This window comes from Pongo pygmaeus, chromosome 13 (genome assembly GCF_028885625.2).
Source record: "Pongo pygmaeus isolate AG05252 chromosome 13, NHGRI_mPonPyg2-v2.0_pri, whole genome shotgun sequence".
Taxonomy (NCBI): Eukaryota; Metazoa; Chordata; class Mammalia; order Primates; family Hominidae; genus Pongo; species Pongo pygmaeus.
The window spans coordinates 55,458,479-55,473,642 of NC_072386.2; the positions used below are offsets into that span (position 1 = coordinate 55,458,479).

At 39.1% G+C, this 15,164-nt stretch overlaps 1 long non-coding RNA gene across 2 annotated transcripts in view; it reads left to right on the forward strand.

Moving 5' to 3' along the window:
• Positions 1-15,164, forward strand: part of LOC129043443 (uncharacterized) — an 86,107-nt gene that overhangs the window by 9,408 nt on the left and 61,535 nt on the right. For both annotated transcript variants that reach the window (XR_008504467.2, XR_010123306.1), the window contains exons 3-5: positions 2,861-2,983; positions 3,743-4,093; positions 14,328-14,595. This is a non-coding gene — a long non-coding RNA (uncharacterized LOC129043443). The remainder of the gene's footprint in view (positions 1-2,860; positions 2,984-3,742; positions 4,094-14,327; positions 14,596-15,164) is intronic.

The window sequence follows — 15,164 nt, forward strand, 5'->3', positions numbered from 1 at the left end:
GCCATCTTGTAACCATGATGTGACAAGTATGAGAGGAAAGCTGTGTGCTAAGAATAGAGGGTGCAAAGGAGAAAGAGCCAAGGTCCCTGTATGGTTGAATTGCCACACTGACATTGGACAGCATCCCCCCTGATTTGTTCTTATTTGAGAAAAATGAAAACTTATTTGTTGACATCACAGTGTACTTTAATAGGTTGTTGTTATTGTTGCCTTTACCTGCAACCAAAAACATTCCTAAGTGAAAAAAGTATATAGTAAAAATGGGTGCCAGGAGCCAGTTCCTATGGCTCAGAGAATGATTCTCAGATCTTTAATGGGATAGAAGAACAGGGGATGGCACCTACAATGGTTAGATATTCAAAAGTATCTACCAAGCCACCCTGGAGTCTTGAAATCTCACCACTGCTTTAGAGCATAGAGAGAAACCCTGTTCATGCCACTGTACACCTGTCCTAGATAGAATTAACTAACTAATTCTACTGATATTTATTGACTCTGCATTATCTGCTTGACATTTTTCTAGGTGCTGAGGATTGATTGGTGAAGACAGAGAGGGTCTTGGTTATAATTGAGCTCACATTCTAAAAGAGAAAATAGAAAATAAACACGAAAAACAAATGAATAGGATCACTTCAGAAATTGAAAAGGTCTATAAGAAATACAAAACAGGGTGTGTGATAGAGGGTTGGGGAGGCTGTGACCATGGAAGGCCTAAGAAAGTGATATTTGAAATGAAACTTGAGTTGCAGAAGGGAGCCAGCTGTGCAAGGCTGAGGACCAAATATTTCAGGAGGGAACGGCCAAGGCAGAAATGAGCATGGCCTGCTGGAGACCGAGAATGAACTGTTAGTGGGTTCCCACTGCACAGGGCCTGGGGAGGCTACCCATGCTCATCTCATGGTAATGTGCCAGCAACTCAGCCCACTGGCATCGTGATGAATCTCCATGCTGCTAACCTGGCTTCATGTTGCATAGGTGAACTGTCCCGCCGCCTGCTTGAGGCTGGCAGAGCCCAGGGGGTGAGACCACTGGGGGTGGTCTATGTAGTGGACTCTCTGACCAGAGTGACCAATCCCCTCTTGTTCTTTCCCTTTAAGAATGGATCCATCATTCCCAGCCGCAGCTCCTACGCTCTCCAGGAGACTAGCTTCCCTTGGAATGGGGTCAGCCCTGCTCTGGAGGGACTGGGAGAGCATTCAACTAGCACACAGATGCTACAAGACTACGCTCCAGTTGCCCCCTCAAGTTATGACTGCCCCATTGACATTGTCTAGTGCTTGAGAGTCCCCTGTGTAGAGACCCTGCAGAGAGGCAGGAAGCCTGCAAGGGCCCTGGGCTGGTCATACCTGACATCAGTTTCAAGTGATACTTATCAGTGAAGCAGTCACATGAGATCACAAGGCTAGAGGATCCCTCAAAGGTCACAATGTCCTGCATTCCTCGTGTGTCTGGTTTACCCAGAACAAAAATGTCAGAATGCTACCACTGCCCCCGCCCCAGCTAACAGGTTGCCTGTGAAATGGGATATCCACTCACCTCTGGTAGACAATCCAGTTTTCTTTTTCTCTAACACTTGAACTTGCTGGCCATTGGAAGCACTATAATTATAATAGATGTTAGATTTCTTGTGTGAGTGATGGGATGTGAGGAATGTGATTGTTCCCCTTAGAAGAGTAAGGTTGCCTGAAGTACCCAACCTGCCATTTAGAAATTCTGGGTTTGGTTTTCCTACACCTGGAACACAAAACCACAAAATACCAAAGTTGGAGGCAACCTTGGTGATTAACATCCCTCCTCTTACAGATGAAAAAAAAAAAAAAAAAAGGAACATGACCTGACCAAGGTTAATAATAATACTACAAAGGAAGGCTCTTTGGGATTCGCATGGCCCTGTCATAGGTGTTTATAGAATTTGGTTGTAATGTGCCCATAATGTGCCCTTTGACTTATAGGACAAAGAAAAAAAAATCCTTGCATGTCAACAATATGTGCCATCAAAGTTCTCCATGCCTCTGTCTGGTTTGATTCTCACCATCCTATGTAGTGGGCATTATTTTTTCTCATTTTACACACAAGGAAAACAAGGCCCAGAAAGGTTAAGTCCATTCAGCTAGTAAGTGGCAATCCTGAGCTCAGGCTTCAATCTTCTGCCTTTTATTCAATATCATTTCCAAGTCCAGCTCCGCTTTGATTCTCTGGGGAGTGAGGGTATAGTGAAAATTAGCCATAACTTGGGTAGGGCAAGATATATAGGAGCTCTGAAAAGTCTCTACCCTATTCTGGAGGCAGATATTGTGGGTTGCCAGAAATTCTGAAGAAAGGATTCTGACTTTCAGTGACTCACCTTCATTGGCATGTAAATACTTCCCCTTAGAACCACTGTAGCTGGAGCAAGGGCCTCATGGCCGCTAATGTAATTTGGTGCTGTCATCTCAGCAGCTGCCTCTCCTTATCTTAAATACCACCTCCCAGGATAGTGTGGCACTGAAAAGCTCAAGCTGTTAGAATCCGCTGGCTACTCCAATTCCTGGTTCTGTCGCTTTAGATGACCTGAGCAATATTATTTAAACTTCCTGCATCTCAGTTTTTCCATCTATAAAAGGGAGCTAGTTATAGTACCTTCCTGAGAAGGTAAAGACTAAACGAGGTAAAAAACTTAGGAGAGTAAAGTGCTCAATAAATACTAGCTGCTGCTGCATTTGCTCTTGAGACAACCGAAGGAATTCTGTTACAGAGCTGAGTTTTCACCAGGAGTACAAAAGGAATATGTTCATAGTTCATGGACTCGGTGGGCATGCCAGGGTGAGAGGTATCCAAAAGACAGAATCACATACAGTTTACTTTTTTTTTTTTTTTTCAGACGGAGTTTCGCTGTTGTTGCCCAGGCTGGAGTGCAATGGCGTGATTTCGGCTCATGGCTACCTCTGCCTCCCAGGTTCAAGCAATTCTCCTGCCTCAGCCTCCCAAGTAGCTGGGATTACCGGTATGCACCACCATGCCCAGCTAATTTTGTATTTTTTAGTAGAGACGGGGTTTCTCCATGCTGGTCAGGCTGGTCTCAAATTCCCGACTTCAGGTGATCTGCCTGACTTGACCTCCCAAAGTGCTGGGATTACAGGTGTTAGCCACCACACCTGGCCCAGTTTACTTAACTCCGGGGAATGATTGCTCTGGACCTTATACGACAAGGGTTATCTTCATTTTCTGCCAGTATCACCCCTCTGCCCCCACCCCCCTCAACAAAGCAGAAGGCTTTAACTCACCCACCTGAAAAGCTAAAGCTGACCTGGAAGTTATGATATGTATTTATTTAGTCTGAAAGAAGGAACAGAAATAAGAGCCTTTTATGTAACTTGAAGAGTGTAAAGGAGCCAATGATAAAAACCATTGCTCTGAACTTTTCCAAAGCACCATAAATCTCTCTGTTTTGATTCCCCAGTTGTTGCCAAGGTATCATTTGTCTTTTTGTTTTTGTCTTCAGATAGACGAAAACAAACGTTAACGAACTTCCTTCTGTTAGTTTGTGTATCTGTGATCAAAGGCTATAAAAATGCTACTCTTTCAAGTTACTCCCATCATTTAAAATACACCTGATGCTTATTTTGTGGTTTCTCAGTAATATTCTGATTTTAATTTGATTGCTTTTTATGTTTGTCTATTTTCCCATTCAAAGCTCTTTTTTCCTCCCTTCCCTCCCTTTTGTGTTTCTCTCTGTCTCTGCTGATATTTTTTGCATGTTTAGATCATCTCTCTACTGACCTTTCAGTGGCTTAGCATTTTGTTGCAATGCACAAGTGAAGTTGGGAAACAGAGCCAAGTGACAAGCTGTGAAGTAACAGCTCAGCCTTCACAAAGCAAATGTGCTTTGTGCACTTTCTTGCCAGAGCAGATGTGGCCTCGGTGGACTGTGGGGAGCATCATCTCTCAGGTAAAAATAAATTGCTAACATTAGGACCAAATGATGCAAATCCTTTCATTTGCAAACAGATCATGAACTGGCAGCCATGTGGAAAGAAGACTAGACTGCGAATCACTTAGGATCCTGCCCTCGGTTTAGTCCAGAATACTCTGCCAATCAGCTTTTTGGCCGCAGGTGAGTGATTTTAAAAAACATTAAATGTGCAAATGCATAAAATGAACTCACGTAGTTCATGGACACAGGTGACATAGGAAGTTAATCAACAAAAAAATAGAATGAAATAACAAAACTCTGTGTCCCAACACCCAGTCTGAGGCAATCCTAACATTTTGATGGGTTTGATTCAGACATAGTTGAAGTTCTTTGCAGACTTCTTAATCCCATTTCCCTTTCTTCCATCCGGAGATAAACACTATCTTGCACGTACATGCTTTCAGACCTTTTCTGCATGCACATGCACCTTTCCACAATATGTACTGTCATTTTGCATTTTTTAAAAATTTAAATAAATGGAAGCATACCACACATATTCTACGATTTGTTTGTTATCTAATTTAGCATAAGATTTCAACAATTTAGCTCTAGTTCGTTCATTTGAACTGCTTTGTTTCATGAACAGACCACTATATATTTATCTGTTCTTCTGTTGATGAACACTTAGATTGCTTTTAATTTTACACAATTATAAACAATGCTTCAGTGAGTGTTCTTGTATATTTCCTTCTCCTAACATACAAAAGCTTCTCTACAATAGCATTTTTCAAAATGTTTTGTCCACACAGTTACATGGAAACCCAGCACATACATGTGCTACATTTATGTACATGTATGCGTATATGGAACAAAAGTTTCTCAGAATAATATTTATCTTTATTTTCTACTTAATTCTAATTCTATTTATTTTATTTTATTTTATTTTGAGACAGAGTCTTGCTCTGTTGCCCAGGCTGGAATGCAGTGGTGCGATCTCAGCTGACTGTAACCTCCACCTCTCGGGTTCAAACCATTCTCCTACCTCAGCCTCCTGAGTAGCTGGGATTACAGACACATGCCACCATGCCCGGCTAATTTTTGTATTTTTAGTAGAGACAGGGTTTCACCATGTTGGCCAGGCTGGTCTTGAACTCCTGACCATAAGTGATCCGCCCACCTTGGCTTCCCAAAATGTTGGGATTACAGGTGTGAGCCACTGCTCATGGCCTATTTATTTATTTTTGAGATAGTGTCTTGCTCTGTCACGCAGGCTGGTGTGCAGTGGTGCAATCATGGCTCAATGAAGCCTCCATCTCCAAGGTTCAAGTGATCCTCCCACCACAGCCTCCTGAGTAGCTGGGGCTACCAGTGTGTGCCACCTCGCACAGCTAATTTTTTTTTTTTTTTTTTTTTTTTAATTTATGAGATTTCACCACATTGCCCATGCTGGTCTCAAACTCCTGGGCTCAAGCAATCCACATGCCTCAGCCTTCCAAAATGCTGGGATTACAGGTGTGAGCCATCACACTTAACCTCTAATTCAGTTTAACCTGGACTATTTCATACACCATTGTAATTTAGGAAAGAGTTTTATGACCCAGTGATGCATCTCCACTGACAAGTTGAAAAACAGTTCTGGGATACATACATAGATGTGGACCTGCTGGATCATAGGTTGTGCCCATTGTCAAACTGATGTTTGTCTACGTGAGTTCATTTTATGCATTTAAATGGATATTTGTATTTAGCTAGCATTCCATGTATTTTTAGAAGGAGGCTTTCCAGGTTATTTAGTTTGCTGGAAATGGAAGTCCTGTGTTAAGCGTTCTGGGTTTCAATTTTTTATCTGTCACAAGAAGCCACACACACAAAAGGTAGTAGACCCTTCCGTATTTTGCAGGCTCCTTTCTTTGCAGCCCTGGGGAGAGTTTTAGGGGTCTGCCAGAGTGTGGGTAAGTTGTGGGGTAGAGGTAGACACAGCGAACAGGAGAGAATGAGTAGATGGAGTTCTGGGTCTTTACCACAGTCCCTACCCAAGGAGCTCCATTTTAATATTGATCCATTCCGTTTCCATTAGATTGAATTGGCAAAAGGATTGTGTAACTTAAAAATATTCTTAAATGATGGATTTAGATGTCCTCCAAGGCTCTTTCCAGATCTAAACAAATGGAAGTAATTTTTAAGTCTCTGGACCATTTAAAATTGCAGCCAGAATTAAAGAGTTTGATGGTTTATGGTACAAAGTTTCGTGAGTAGGGGCTAGGCAAACAGTGTTTGTTTGAGTGTCAACGTGCTCTTCCTGCCATGTAGAACCTGGCTTGGATGGGATGCTTTTGGCATCCTCGAAGGCAAGGAGTTAGGTGTGCCCTCGGGCTGGAGTTGCCCCTTTGAGGGCAGCCATTTCTGTGCTGTCATATGGCCTTCATCTGCAAGCGGCTGCTTCAGAAAACTACTTTGTTTTCATTGTGTTTGTTTAATTCTGTGAATAAGGCTCAAATATAAATTTTTCTGAAATCCATTTCAGCCCAGCACACTGTTCCACATGCTTGTGATAAAGCTCATTTGCTCAGCAGGGTACTCGGTTAAACCTTTATATTCATAGGGATGACATTTTATTATCATTTTAATGAAAATATTTGCTTCCTCCTGGGTTTATTTTTGCCTTCCCAATATAGGAAAAGCATTTAAAAAAAAAAAACCCGCCAAAAGATGGGGTAGTAACTTGGTAGTAAAGTGAATTAGGGGTGGGCATATGTTAATTAATTTGTATAGGATTGTGGACCTCTTTTCTAATAAATACCCTTGCCTTCTCCACTTCCCCTGAGCCTAGATCACTGCTTCCTCTCAGACTCTAGTCCCTCCCTTCAATTTGTCCTGCTTGTATTTCATCTTCTTTAATCACTGTTTTCATCACATCACTCCCATGCTCAGAAACCCTGAAGGGATTTTTATTTCCCACCACATCAAATCTAAACTCAGCTGCCTGTTTTCAAGGCTTCTCCTAATCTATTCTTTCCTTACATCTCCAGCTTTATTTGCCTTGCCAGATGTGGCTCTGGTTCCTGTGGTTTAGAGATAATGGGATTTTTGTACACCAAAAAAAAAAAAAAAAAAAAAAATTAAGATCTGCATCGTTTTTCTTAGGCACAGTTCAGCCCAGTTCCCTTAAACAAAAGCACATGTCAACAATTATTGCTTACCTCCCCCACAGGCCATGTGAGGGAGACTGCAGGGTCCTTCAGGCGGCAGGAAGAGGAAAGCAGTTTATGCACTGCTGTTTCTCACTATTTTGGGAGAAGATGAGGACTTGAGAAAGGTGACTTTAGTCATTGGAGTGGTTTGTGAAAAGTTCTGCCATTTTGACCAGACAGGCAGAATGCAAATGTAGGAGAGTATGAAAGATATTAAATATCAAGCCAGAAATGTCTGGCTCAGACATCTGTAAAGAAGTAGGTCCTGCATAAGGGAAAACTCAGCAGATCACCAAGCTCTGGAAAAGATGCTGCAGGAGTTGGTCAATGAAATTTAAGAGAAGGCTTCCATATTGGAGAGGGCTTTTAATTTATGTGGAGTAGCTTATTTTCAACTTTTTGTTTATTGTGGTGAGTGAGTATACATGTAATTAATGTTATTTACTTTGTTTTTCCCTATTTCAATAAGCTGTGGCTCTTCCACTTAGTAGCTGTATAATTTTGGGGAATGTGTCGTCTTTTATAAAATGGATATAATAATGGTATATGGTATACAGGGTCATCGTGAGGGCTAAATGAGATAATATATTTAAAAAACATAGAACATCAAGAAAAAATATTATCTGTCATTTCTGTCATCATAATTATTGTAAATATGCGTAAGCTGCTCTTCATTTGAGCAGCTGCTAAAATTCTACCTTCTCTCAAAGTACCTTCAGGTCAGTTCAGTTCAGCAAGCATTTCATGAGCGCTCCATATATGTAAGGCACTGAAGATATACTGATGATATCACGCATATAACATTGACTAGCCCTTAAGCAGCATACTTTCTAGAAGGGAAGGCAAACCCAGAAACTGATTATTTCAGTATAAGGCTGTACTGTCCAACATAGTCACCAGCAGCCACATGTGGCTACTGAGCACTGAGAATGTGATTAGTCTGAATTGAGATGTGCTCTTTGCGTAAACATACATTGGATTTTAACAAGTTATTAAGATAAAATAATGTAAAATAGCTAATTAATCGTTTTAACATGGTGTCGATTACCTGTCAAAATGTTAATTAGATCAGTTAGATATCGAGTTAAATAAAATATACAATTAAAATTAATTTCACCTGTTTCTTTTGTTTTTTTAAAAATGTGGCTACTGGACATTTTACATTTATATGGCTCCTGTTATATATGCTTCCTTTTTTATTTTGAGACGGAGTTTCACTCTGTCGCTCAGGCTAGAGTGCTGTGGCGCGATCTTGGCTCATTGCAACCTCTGCTTCCCAGGTTCACGTGATTCTCCTGCCTTAGTTAGCCTCCTGAGTAGTTGGGACTACAGGCACACATCATCATGCCTGCATAATTTTTTTGTATTTATGGTAGAGATAGGGTTTCACCATGTTGTTCAGGCTGATCTCAAACTCCTAACCTCAAATGATCTGCCCACCTCGGCCTCCCAAAGTGCCAGGATTACTGCACCCAGTGGCTCCTGTTCTATTTCTATTGAACAAAACTGGTCTTATGTGACACGATGGAGGTTAAAACAGGGTACAGGGGGAACTCAGAGGACCAGCAGGTCATGCAGCCTGTCCTCCTGCCCAGGAGAGCAGGTGAAGCCTATGCTGAGTGTTAAAGGATGAGCAGAAGTTGTCCAGGCAGAGCCAGGTCTAAAGGGCCCTCCAGATGAAGGTAACAGGAAAGGCATGAAAGACATGGCATTTCTAGGCACTGGAAGCATTTGGTTCTTCATAAAGCATTATGAGTTAGGGACTGGCAGAAGATGAAGCTGCAAGAGAAGTGAAGCCTGGTCTTGCAATTCTTTAACATCCAGCTGCCATTAAATGCTCTGGTCCTTGACTTATACATGAGGTCTGGTTATTTTTCCACTATTTATTTCTTTGACGTTTTGGACTATCAGCTGCCGAAAGTTGGAGGTTTACGTCCACGAGGATAGACTTTCTTAGAGGATAGGACTGATGTATGCACACTTGCTGGGTGGCAGGCAAAATGTCATTTTTCCTTTGCAGATAATCCTAAAGAGTAGATGGGCAGCCTACAATTGCTGCCAGTAAGAATGATGAATGAGAATCATAGGAAAGTGAGAGCCCTTCACACGATCTGAATCATTGGGCCCAAGGAGACTGTACGTGGCTGCATTCACATCCATTTACCTGTCAATGGATTTCAGTGGAATCCCTCTCCTCCCAAATTCTCACTAATAAGCAATGTAGTCATTCATCAGATTACATTAGTTTGGAATCTCATTATTCTATTCCAAACCACCCACAGGTCTTCTGCCTTTAAGGAATTATGTATTCAGTGGGGATTTGGTAGGTCATACAAGATTAGGTAAAAAAGGGTAGCAACAGGAGAACCCAAGAATCCAAGTGGATGGAGAGGCTACCGTTAGAAGACCTCTTCCACATCTGCTTTTCACCCTTTAATGTACATATAAGTCATGTTCTTTAGAAATGTAGATTCTTATGAATTAGATGTAAGGATGGGGCAACAATCTGCATTTCTATGAAGTTCCCAGGTGATGTCAGTGCTGCCAGTCATGGACTGCACTTTGAGTTGCCAGGTCTTAGAGACCTCGTGTCTACTACAGTCTCTTACCAAGGCTGGAATCTACATTGCAACAGCCCTAATGAGTCATTAGAAGCCCCTGCTGGAAGACCTCTGTTGTGTTTCACCTCCTCTGCCTTTGTGGAGTGAGTCTTATTGTAGGAACAGTTTGTCTTGTCCCTAGAAGCTATCTGGGCAATTTCTGTACATTGGTTCTTGTTCTATTTTTAGAACTGCTAAGAATAAGTCTAATACCTCTTTCTCTTGATGGTCATTTGGAAATTTGAAGAAAATTTTTTATATTCCCCTTAACCCTTCTTTTCAGTGGATTAAATCTACTCATCAATTTAGCTGTTAATCACAGAACTCCCTGGCATTTCCCAGGAATCATGTCCCTTAAGTGCCCCTTTTCTAATTGAGCACAATGTTCCAAGCTTTCTCCAAACATGAAAGAATAAAATGGGCTTGTTACTTATCTAGCTGTTGATTCCCTACTTCTGCCAGAGAATCCTCAAGCATCTTGGTTGTTTGGCAGCCACATTAAACCTCAGATTCAGAATGAAATTGGTTGATAAGAAAAAGCCCAGTTTTTTTCTCACTGGTTGCCATAGACTCATCTAGCATTGTGGAGATGGTTTTTTTTAAAAGAAGCTGTGATTTTTTTTGATTATGAAATATTTAGAAATGTAGAAATTATGAGCAAGCAAAATTACCATTCTTAATGTGTTGAAATATAAAAATCAATTTTTTTCTAGGCATAGGGATGATTGATTGCATTGATTCTTGATTAAATTTTATAAGGGCTTTGAACAATCTTTTGTGAACATGTTTCAAACAACATCATTTTTATTAGCTAGATGATATTTAATCACAATGAAAATTTTGCAATTTATTCAACCAGTTACTTATTATTGGACATTCATGTTGTCTCTGATTGCTTTTTGTTATTAATCAATGTGTTTGTAAACACCAGGTACCTAAATTTTATATACATTTTTGAAAATGGTAGATTCCTGTAAGTGAAATTACTGTGTTAAAAGACAGGATAATTAAGGTTTTTGAGCTTATTAGTATAATCAGTCATATTGTCCTTTAGGAAAGTTTTAATAATAGAATGCATTATCACTAACAGTAATTTAACAGTACCAATCTGTACCCACCTTCATTAAAAGACAACTTTGACACTTTGATGAACAAAAACAAATGGAGTTCCATCGTTTTATTTTGCATTTTAATAACTAGTAAGACTGAACATTTTAAAACTTGTCTATTGCCATTTAAATTTCTTCTTTGGGGGAATAAACTTTTCTATCAGAACATATTTATTTTTCTTAATCATTTATAATAGTTATTTAAGTTCAAAGGCTATTAATCCCAAGTAATTTTCCCAATGCATGATTTTCTTTTTAGTTTTTTATTTCATTATGACTGGAATGTGTTCTGGATTGTGTCTCCTATCGGATTATTCTTTTTTAAACATTGTTTTATTTTTAATTTTTGTGAGTACATAGTAGATGTATATATTTATGAGATACATGAGATATTTTGGTACAAGCATGCAATGTGTCAAAATCACATCATGGAGGCTTGAGTATCCATCCCCTCAAGCATTTATCCTTTCTTTGTGTTACAAACAATCCAGTTATACTCTTTAAGTTATTTTAAAACATACAGTTAAATTATTATTGACTACAGTCCACCTGTTGTGCTATCAAATACTAGGTTTTATTCATTCTTTCTAACTACTTTTTCTTGTACCCATTAACCATGCCCACCTTCCCCCAGCTCCCTCACTACCCTTCCCAGTCTCTGGTTAACCATCCTTCTATTCTCCATCCCCATGAGTTTAATTGCTTTGATTTTGTGATTCCACTATTAGATTATTCTTGATTTTTGGAAAGTTATATATTTTTGTGTAATAAGTTGGTACAAAAGTACTTGCGCTTTCTGCCATAATGGCAAAAACACAGAAGTAATTTGGTTTCTGCCACAATGACAAAAACACAATTACTTTTGCACCAACCTAATATGTATTACCCAACGGTGAGCTTGCTAAACATTCATATTCATGTAAACAGTTTTTAAATCTAATATTTGAATCCCATCTTTTTTTTTTTTTTTTTTTGAGGTGGAGTCTTACTCTGTTGCCCAGGCTGGAGTGCAGTGGTACGATCTCAGCTCGCTGAAAGCTCTGCCTCCCAGGTTCGTGCCATTCTCCTGCCTCAGCCTCCCGAGTAGCTGGGGCTACAGGCACCCACCACCACGCCCAGCTAATTTTTTTTTTGTATTTTTAGTAGAGACAGGGTTTCACTGTGTTAGCCAGGATGGTCTCGATCTCCTGACCTCGTGATTCACCCGCCTCGGCCTCCCAAAGTGCTGAGATTACAGGCTTGAGCCACCGCACCCAGCCCATCCTTTCTTCTTGTCTTGTTGCATTAGTTAGCAATTCCAGAACAATGCTAAATAATAGTGGTTATAATGGGCATCTTTATTTGTTCCTAAGTTTAATAGGAATAGCTTAGTGTTTTATTATTAAGCATGATACTGGCTTTTTGGTTTAGTTATCAAAGTAAATACATATTTGTTAAAGAAATATCCATTTATTCTGACATTTTCACAATTTAAAAAATCAACAGTAGATGCTGAATTTTATTTTAAAAAATCTTTCAGCATCTGTTTATGTGAATGCGGTGTTTCTCTATCTCTTTCTGTCTCTCAACAATTTTAGACTTAGAGGAAAGTTGTGAGTACAGTACAAAGAAAACCTGTTTTTTTCTGAACAGTTTGACAGTATGTTTTAAGATTTCATAGGGACTAGAAGTAGATTAGTGTTGCCTAGAGATTAGGGGGTGTTGGGAGAGGAACTAGAGAGTGACGGCCATTGGGTATGGGAATTCTTTTTGGAGGGATGAGAATATTCTAAAATTAGATGGTGTGGATTCCTGCATATCTCTGCGAATATACCAATAAATTTTAAACTGTATACTTCGAAAGGGTGACTTTTCTGCGATATAAGTTTTATTTCAATAAATCTGTTATTCAAAAATAAGAATTGTATATTGCATTTAGTTGTCATATCTGTCTCCTTCAACATGAAGCAATTGTTCACCCTTTTCTTAACTTTATTGGCCTTGACACTTTTAAAAATTACATGCCCATTGTTGTATAAATGGATCTTCAATTTCTGTTTGTCTAATGTTTCCTCATTATTAGATTCAAGTTCTGCATTTTGGCCCAAATATCACAGGATGGATACAGTGTTCTTCTCATTGTATCTTACCAAATAGTTTATGATTTAGGTTTATCCCATTACTGGTGATGTTCAATTTGCTTGCTTAAGATGTTATCTGTCAGGTTTCTGTCCCATAAAGTTAATTTTTCCCCTTTGAAATCATTTTGTTTTGTAGAAAGTTACTCTGAGATTGTATAAATGTCCCACTTTTCTTCAAACATTTGTTCATTTATATTGATATGAATTCATACTTTCTTATTTGATTTGTCAAGTTATGATCCATTATTGAAATTATCTATTTTAGTGTTCAAATTATCCTAGATTTGGCCAGTGGGAGCACCTTCAAACTGGTTTCTGTGTCCTTGTGGTATGTCCCCTTCATTCTTTTAGCACTTCCTTATTTTCTGCTAAAAGAAGATGATCCTCTAGGTTTATCTTGTACTCTGCCTACCCCGGCCCTAGAATCATCTATTTTTTCCAAACAGCCCTGGTCTTTTCAATAGAGATGATATTTAGAAATGACAATTTAATGTCTAAGTTACGCTCACTGTTCTTTAGGTGTCATTGCTTCCAGGCCCCTCCTACTGGACTGAGCTAAAGAATAGATATAGGTTTATGTGTACACACTCATGTGTAGGTGATTTTCTATATTACATATCTAAACACCTATTATTTGTCTATCCATTCTTCAATATATTTTAAGATGCCTTAATGTTGGTACTTTTACTCTAATACAATTCTATGTGTCTATATTAGTTTTCTCCCTTTCCCTTATTTGTAACTCTTCTCTGAGAGTAAGAAACTTAACTTCCATTTTCCTTTAGATAGGTACTTATGTGATCAAAGCCTTATACAAAACCAATTTTCTATCCACCACCAATGTCCTATACCCTGTGCATGCCCTTCTCACACCACTCATGTTCCAACATGCCCCCTTTCCCCACCAACTCCTCCTTGGAGCTAGCTAATGTCTTTTGGGCTGAGTTGTTCAGAAAGGGAAGAGGGGTGGGAGGAAAAAGGTGTTTTTCTCTTTTGCCTTATAGTTTAGTGAATTATACTAATAGGTTTCTCTAATATTGACTCACCCTTGGACTTTGTAATGTGCTGTGCTTTGATTTTTTTCTACTCTTTTATTCAAGATGTCTAGATAATTTATTTTGCTGACCTGAAAAGGATTTGGAATGCTAGAAATTTTCTTAGACATTTTCTTAATTCATTCTCTTTGACTTCTGCAGGAAGAATACAAGGCTTCTCTTGACTTCCTTGCATTTTTCTAGTGCCTTTGCTTCTGGAAATGCCACCAGAATGAAAGCTGCATTTTCTGTGGTAGAAATTATTGATATGTCTCAGAAGCAAGGAATCATGGAGTATCTACTTTCCAGCAGTGATGTATATTTTTTGCAAAAGCCACATCATTATTTATAATACACTAATGAGTTTTTTCACATAAACAGAACAGAGATTTCTAACATTTCCTGGGATTTCACAAAAAAGGAAAAGAAAGAAAAAAGAATTCAACCAAATACTCATTTGTTAGCCCAGCATTGGAAATCACCAGTCTTAAAGAACGATTGGAGAATCAACCAGTACCAATACTGCTATCCTTCATCTCCTTGATATTCAGCCTTATCCAGTAGAATTTCTTGGAGCCCACAAAATGTTAATTGAAAAGATAAGTCTGCTTTGGAAAACATCTATATTTTACACAGAGATGGAATTTGGGTAAGTGCCATGTGGACATCTATCATTCTATAAATCATGATTATTGTCAGTGACCTGAAGCCTGGAGCAGGTTTTAAGGGTGAAATAATGTCCACAGTTTTACTCTTCAGACTGTCTTGGTCCTCTATCTGATCATTGCCACACTGTGTTGGCTCTTTTAGGCCTAAGTGCATGAGTTGCTTATATTTGTCTGGGTAGTTGGTTAATTTTGGAGGCAACCATCTTGCAGGTATGATTTTCTTCCTTCATAGATGACAAACCCTGGATGGCTATCCTTTTTATGTTTCATTTTACATACTTTGTCCTCTATCTCCCACCAACCCTCCCACCGTTTTTGTTTAAATAATATATTATTCATTTTATATGTAGATTCTTCCAAAAAGATTGACATATGCCCATGTGTGCTCATGTGCACATGCGTACACACATATACTTATAGTACATTTACACTTCCTGATATATTCTTTTATTTTCTTGACTCAATTATTCCATTTATTGACTCAGTTATTCCAGGAATCCTGGAAAAAGGGAAGGGTGAGGGAGAAAGGATGATCCTTTTTGGTTATAAG